Source organism: Harmonia axyridis, chromosome 4 (genome assembly GCF_914767665.1).
Source record: "Harmonia axyridis chromosome 4, icHarAxyr1.1, whole genome shotgun sequence".
Taxonomy (NCBI): Eukaryota; Metazoa; Arthropoda; class Insecta; order Coleoptera; family Coccinellidae; genus Harmonia; species Harmonia axyridis.
In genome coordinates this window covers 27450646-27458488 of record NC_059504.1, presented here as the reverse complement: position 1 = coordinate 27458488, position 7843 = coordinate 27450646, and positions in this window count along the sequence as shown.

The window sequence follows — 7843 nt, the reverse complement described above, 5'->3', positions numbered from 1 at the left end:
CAAATATTATCAAAAAATGTTACAGGAATTTTTTATTCGACAGTAAATTGTTCACAATTTGACGTAATCAGATTTCGTATCCAATGTTTCGTGCTCTCTGGCCACCCTCAACCCCATTTTTTTTCAATACGGACCTGAATATTTTATGACACTTTTCGGAATAACTTTTAACGCTGAATTCAACGATATATCATACAATGTCATTCAAAGTTGATATCTAGGTGATTTTGACCCTTATCCAAATTTCTTTGGGTCGTATGTGTATTACATTTAGGTACCTTTAGTTTAATTAACAACATGCAATACATTTCGATGAGAAAATCAACTTACTCATCTTGAACTAAATGGAACATATCAGAATCAAATCAAGAAACAAGTAATAATTATTTACATATTTCAATTCATAATAATTGAACGAATTATCATTTAATGAAAGAAAAATCGAATGATTATTGGAAAGTAAATGAAAATAAATGAAGTAAGTGTTCGAAATGTCCACCATTTTGTAAAATGCACTTATCGGTTCTGGAACCCATACTTCTTATACATTTGCTTATTTCTTCTTCTTGAATACCTTCCAATACATTCTCAATCTTCTCGCGAGAAATCACTATTGTTGGATTTGTCATTTGTTCCAGAATCGAACTTTATTTTGATATCATTACGATATAAGTTTTGCAAGGCTTGGTATTCAAATTTAAAATTATTGTATTCGCGTCTCTTGACTATTTTATTAACAGCAGTTTTTGATAAATTGCATTCACTACAGATCCGACCCACAGAAAATTGGATAAGGGTCAAAATCACCTGAAAATCAACTTTGAATGACATTGTATGATATATCGTTGAATTCAGCGTTGAAAGTTATTTCGAAAAGTGTCATAAAATATACAGGTCCGTATTGAAAAAAATGAGGTTGAGAGTGGCCAGAGAGCACGAAACGTTGGATACGAAATCTGATTACGTCAAATTGAGAACAATTTACTGTCGAATAAAAAATCCTGTAACAATTTTTGATAATATTTGAAATAAAGTGGGAAAAAAGGAAAATCAAAATGACAGAACTTATTTTTCTTATGATATCTCAATAACCGGCCCTGATAATCTCGATTTGTTTGAACTGCTTGATAATGCCTATGCATGCAACTTTTTCTCTATTTGACCGACCTTCTAACTCTTATGGCTTAAAAGTTACCAATACAATCCCATTGAAAAAGTGGACACCCTGTATAGTAATAGTATATTATAGGAGTAAATGATTGCATTTGGAAAAAAAATGTGGTGGTTTTTTCATGTAAACAATTTTTGTTACTTAAATATTGTAGTCGTTTTTTTGCAACAACAAACCAGCTGTTCGAGAAAATCGAAAGTGGATGTTTAGTTGTTCTTAAAATACATAAATTTCGTAGGAGGGTATCGGGGTTTGAACTTTAGTCGTATCGGTTGCAATCCCTTCACTCTCACCACTAGTCTACAGAAGCAGGTAGTAATCTATATGCATTAAGCTAAGTTACACCTCACTCTGATATGCGTAGTTAGGATGCACACTAGTCGAATTTTCGGGGTGCGCAGATGGTGTGCGCAGTTATCCGTCCGGATTACGACTCCTTTCTAATTTGGTGGTGTCGAGATGCTATCAACCTCGACCGGGTTCAATTTCCTCAGATTAGATCTTATGATTGGTGCCCAGACTTCCTTGATCTCCAGAGACGGCATGCTTATGGAATTCGGAGTGATGACCATGAAGGTTGCTTCTTTGAGTTTCCTCCGTTTTGGTCTTTCTTCTTTTGATATTATGGAAGCTTCATCCCATTTGATCCTATGTTCTTCATCCGAAGCATGTTGGACTAGCCTGGATTTATCTGTTTCTCCTTGTCTAGCTAGTTTTCGGTGCTCTTTGACTCTTGTGTTCAGGAGGCGTTTGGTATCGTAGGTTCTGCCGCACTTGCATGGTATTTCGACCTGTAATTGTTGGCTTCCTGTAAATCGTGGTTCAGGAATTCCTTCCTGTTTGTGTACTAGCACATCCAGGAATGGAAGTTGGTTATTTTCCTGAATTTCTATCGTGTTTGATCCTCCTCGAGTTTCTTTCTCACGATCTCGAGTGTTTGGTCTGTGGGAACATTTGTGAATAAGCTGGATACATCGAAGCTTACCATGGTGTCCCGGTTGAGGATTTCCTGTGTGCGCATGGTTTCTATGATATAATCCGTATTTTTGACCATTGATGTTGTGTGGCCTCTTTGTGGTGATATTATTTTAAGGAGGAACTTGGCAAGGGGAATTCCTTGAGCTGACGACCGGTATCAAGGGGATGTTCTCCTTGTGTATGTTTGGGAGAACGTATAAATGTGGAGGTTTGCTGTAGTGGGGTGTTAGTCTTGATCTTGTGAAAGGATCTGGGAATTATTCCTTGTATTTATGCAGGGTTCTGTAGACTTTGTTTTCCACTGATGAATTAGGGTCCTTCTTCAATTTCTTGTATTCTCCTGCTTGTAACACATCTTTGATTTTTTCATTGTACTGCTCCACATCCATGATGACTGTCGCATTTTCCTTGTCTGCCGGGCGTATTTTGATGGTGGGGTAAAATTTCAATTCTTTCAGGGCTCTTTGTTCAGCCCTGATGATATTGGATTCAGGTTGCTTGGTTGTTGAATCCAATGGAGTTCTTATCCTCCACCTGTACTCCTCTGGGTCTTGAATCCTTTGCGCAGTTTCCTCCGCCGCCAACGTCACCTCAATTTTTGGAACATTTTTAGGTGCTATGGAGAACTTTAGACCCTTGTTGAATATTTTGTCGTGTTCGGCGTTTCGGCTCCGATTTTGGAGCCATTCTCAAGAACCATTGACTTTACGCCGGGGGGGTCTCAATCTGCCTACTCCCCAGGTATCATCAACGAAAGTATTCTCGTAAGTGTGAATATCTTCCGTCCTTCGAGGCGACTGTCAGTCGCAGTTAAAGGCATAACAGAATTTTGATTCTGAAGAGCTTTGTCACGGAGTATATTTGTGTAGCCACGATAACCAATATTATCCACCAAACAACAACAATGCCAACAGTACCACGCGAAGACCCCCGTGGGGATCGAATAATTAAAAAAAATCAATACGTTCAGAAAAAAAATAGGAATTCTCCACTCATATCTGACAACGTAAGCACCAGCAAAAACATTGAAAAGAAAATACAGATCTACTCCCGGAAAATGAGACTAAAAAGCAGTGAAGCTCAATATCACCTTGAACTGCGAACACGAGCAGAGATCCTGAAACAAAAAATTGCAGCCTTAGGAAAAAGACTAGGGACTATCGTCAGAATAACCTCTTCACTGGCAATCAAAAAGAATTTTACAGGAACCTTGAGGAAAATCAAGGAAGTAACGAGTCAACGCCTCTGGAATCGGAAGAAATGAAGCAGTTCTGGTCTAAATTATGGTCGAAAGGAAAGGATCACAACACCGAGGTGTCCTGGATTAAAGCGGAGGAAGCAGAACTGAGTGAATTAATGGAAATGGCGGCAATGTACGCGCGACAATTAGCCGAATTAAATTGGACTTCTTCGGGAATAGACGAAATACACAATTTTTTGTGGAAGACCCTGACGTCAACTCATGCTGGCACGGCTGATCTGTGCGGCCCTTTTAAATCCTGACACCATACCAGCATATTTTTCCCACGGGATCACTCACCTTGTGCCGAAGAAGGGAGACTTAAGGCACCTGCTTACCTCTAGCCTATAAGATCATAACGTCGACAATAGCCTTCAAGATAAAAAATCACATAAAAGCCAACATCATGGCTCGGGAGCAGAATAGATGTAAAAAGAAAAGACGAGAAAGCAAAGAGCTCTTGGTAATCGACAATATGCTGACCAAACAAGCAAATAAACGCCTGAAGAACATCTCGAATGTCCGGAAAATCAATTAGATCGATCCCTCATGATTACAATAGAGCAGGAACTTCTAAAGGATCATTATCTTTTCCTATTTAAATTCTTTAATCTGTCCCACAGTGACAATGTATAATAATGCCAAAAGCTCACAAATGCAATTTTCACTCGTTAACGCCTAATTTTGAAGAAATGAACGCTAAATCTGTTGTGAAAAATGCACCCAAGAAGAAGAAACAAGAAGGTCCTAAATCATTATTCAAAAACCCCCGTTGAAAAAAATAAGACCGTTGAAAAATAAAAAAGGTGTAGGATTTCACATATGCCTACTTATGCGTTTCGTCCCTGGCACACACACCGGACTCATCAGTGTGACTTTGGTATATTTGTGTGTGCCGTGTCACAGACGCTTGGGTAATTTATTATTATCGGGAGCCGCCGGAATCGAACCCGGCACCTTGTTGCATCTCGGGGTGTGAGTCTACCTTTTAACGTCTAGGCTACCGAGTGCTGTGTTTATTGTTGCTATGTGGGCTTTACGAGAAGCCGCCACAAAGGGAACCTCTTACATCTACTCCACACGTGTGATGAGTTTATTTACTTCACTTAAATTTATTAATTATTCACTCTATACATTTACTGACTATTTCTATCAGCCAAAAATTGGGAAGGGCGCTCTGATGCCTTTGCATCCTCTCCGGGCCCCTTGAGCCGACCCTGATTTCCTCAACGCATGAATAATTTGAAATATGCATTGATCGGCATTTTTCATTCCCCACACAGTTACGGATTCATACGAACGAGTAGTTGAGGCTGCAATTGAGTCACTAGTTTATTTGTAAAGATTTCGCAAGGTATCACGAACTGAAGCAAACATCAGCTAGAATACTGACTCTACTTTTCCAGGGTGGTTCGAAAACTTTTTTCAGCGATAATCCTTTATGTTTTGATACCACTTTCCATCGCTTGGTTGATCCAGAGAATAAGACAAATAGATTTTGGAGAAATTCAAATAAAGAAACAGATTTAACGGAACTCTTGGTTGCATCTGCTATCACCAAATTCAAGTTGTAGCAGCCACATGGATTAAAAATTGCCCGGGAGGTTTAAAATTCTAGTTTGTACACCTTTGTTTATTCCTACTTATTGGCACCGTTATCGTATCCTTGACCTCTATAATCTTCTTCAAGTTCCGTCTTCGTTCCGAAGTTTGGCTATCATCAAAGCTATGCCTATTCTCGATATTGCAGATCTAAACAATTGGCAGTTGTTGCAATTGTATCATTCTCTCAAGTTCTTCAACCATGAGTTTCTTCTTCTTCCTATTGATCTTTTGCCCATTATCTTTCCCTGGACAATAAGCTGCAGCAACTGGTATCTATCTCCCCTCATAATATGTCCCAGGTATTGCAGTTTACGCTTTTTAATGCAGAACTGAGAAAAATACCGCCAACCGAAAGAATAATAATTTTGGGAGATCTGAATGCACGAGTGGGCAACAATGTGCTGCCTGGGATAATGAACCGATTCAACGAAGATCAAATCAACGATAATGGTGAAATTCTTGTCGACTTCTGCGCACGTCACTCTCTGAGGATAAACAACACTTTTTATCCGCACAAACTTCAGCACAAAATAATATGGCAAAACTCCCGAGGTCAGCACTCTATGATAGATTATGTCATATCAAACAGAGCCATACATCCATCCCAGGTCTTAGATATCCGAAGCATAACATCAGCAAATATCGGCACGGACCACAATCTTGTTTTGTGTAAGCTACGAATGAACATGCAGAGAAAAAAGCAGGATAAAAATAACATCATAAAAACTAAATTCAACATCGAATCTCTCACCAACGCATCAACAAAAAGCCTGTACCAAACACGTCTCCAACAGAAAATTGAGATGGATGGGATTAAGGAAATATATGACGTAGAAACATGCTGGGAAAAGATAAAGAATAACATCAAAGCAGCGGCGATAGAAGCAATGGGACAGAGACAAATAAAAACAGTAGAGAAATCCAACAACAAAGAATGGTATTGCCCAGAAATAAAAGAGTTAGCGAACGAGAAAAGGTCAGCCTACGTCAGATACAGAAGCAAGAAAACATCAGAAGAGAGGAGTCGATATATAGAAGTCAGAAATAGGGTCAACGAGGAGATAAAAGACATAAAGCGGAAATACTGGGAACAATTCACTTCGGAGATGAAACACGACCTTTATGGAGCTCAGAAAAAAATCTGGGGCGTGCTGAGGAGGAGAAGGAAGGGGGTGGCAGAATACACTAGAACGGTGCAGATCGACAAGAAAACGTGGGAAGAACACTTCAAAGGGCTGCACTGTGCACATGAAGAGCAGGATGATAATCGCTACAGTGAAGATGCGGAAAATACTGGCATGTCTGAGATCACGAACCAGGCAGTGAATGAAGAGATTGAAAAACTGAAGAATCGTAAATCCCCAGGTCCAGATGAGATACCAAATGAACTCCTTAAGTATGGAGGGCCCGTACTTGGCAACGAATTGATATCTCTCTTCAACAAAATACTCGGCACAGGAAAGGTTCCAGAGGAATGGAAAAAGAGTGTAACAATACCCATTTTCAAGAAGGGGGACAAAAAGAAACCCGAAAACCATAGGGGAATCACCTTGCTGGATTCTACTATGAAGCTATTTACCAGGATTCTGACGGATATGATACAGCGGCACATGGACATCTCTGAAGAGCAGCAGGGATTTAGGAAAAACCGATCAACTCTGGACGCCATATATATATAGTCCGACAGCTAATAGAAAAGTCCATGGAGTACAATAAGGTCATGTATATGTGTTTCATAGACCTGACGAAGGCTTTTGATCGCGTCCAACTGAGAGATGTCACTCGTATCATGAAGAAGAAACATGTTCCCAGTGATATTGTAAGGATTGTAGGGGAACTAAATCATGAAACATCCACTAGGATTATGACAAACAACGGTCTCACAAAAGAAATACCAACACCGACAGGAATAAGGCAAGGAGATTCCTTGAGTACCCAATTATTCAATATAATAATGGACGAAATAATAGAAGATTTGAAGAGTGCAGCAAGAGGATACAAGCTAACAACCGGTGAAATAAAGAAAATCTGCTACGCCGACGATGCAGTAATTGTGGCTGAGAGCGAAGACGATCTACAGAGGCTCTTGTTCAAATTCTACACAAAGGCAAAAAAATTGAACATGGAAATATCTACTACAAAAACTAAGTCACTCGTTGTTTCAAACGCTGGAGAGACTCATGGACTTCGATCTCACAGGAGGCATTATAATTGGAAAATACAAGCCACAGGCTTAAAATATGGAGAAGAAGAAGAAGAAGAAGAAGCGTTTCAATAATCAGTACTAATTCTTTCCCTTTCTGCATTCTCCGCAAGATCTCCACATTCGTTACTCTCGCCGTCCACGATACTCTTAGTATCCTACGGTATATCCACATCTCAAATGCTTCTATCCTTCTGATATCAATCTTGTTCAATGTCCACGCTTCCATTCCGTAAAAAAGAATTGACAGCACGTCACATCTCACAAGGCGAATTTTAAGTTTAAGGCTTAGGTCTCGCTCACAGAATATCTTTTTCATTTTAGAAAATGTGGCTCTAGCTTTTTCCACTCTGATCCTGATTCCTTCAGAGCTATGATTATTTTCGTTGACAACAGTTCCCAGGTAATTATACTTTCTCACACGTTCAATTTTTTGAGCATGCACGGTCGAGTGCACGGTTATGTCAGAGGAGTTTTGTTGTGACTTAGATAATACCATTATTTTTGTTTTGCTGATGTTAAGTGATAATCCGTATTCTTCACTGCATTCTACTGTATTGTTAACTAGTATTTGAAGATCTTCAGGAGTTTCTGCAATTACAACTGTGTCATCGGCATATCTATATCTTTCTCCGAAAAAGCTCTT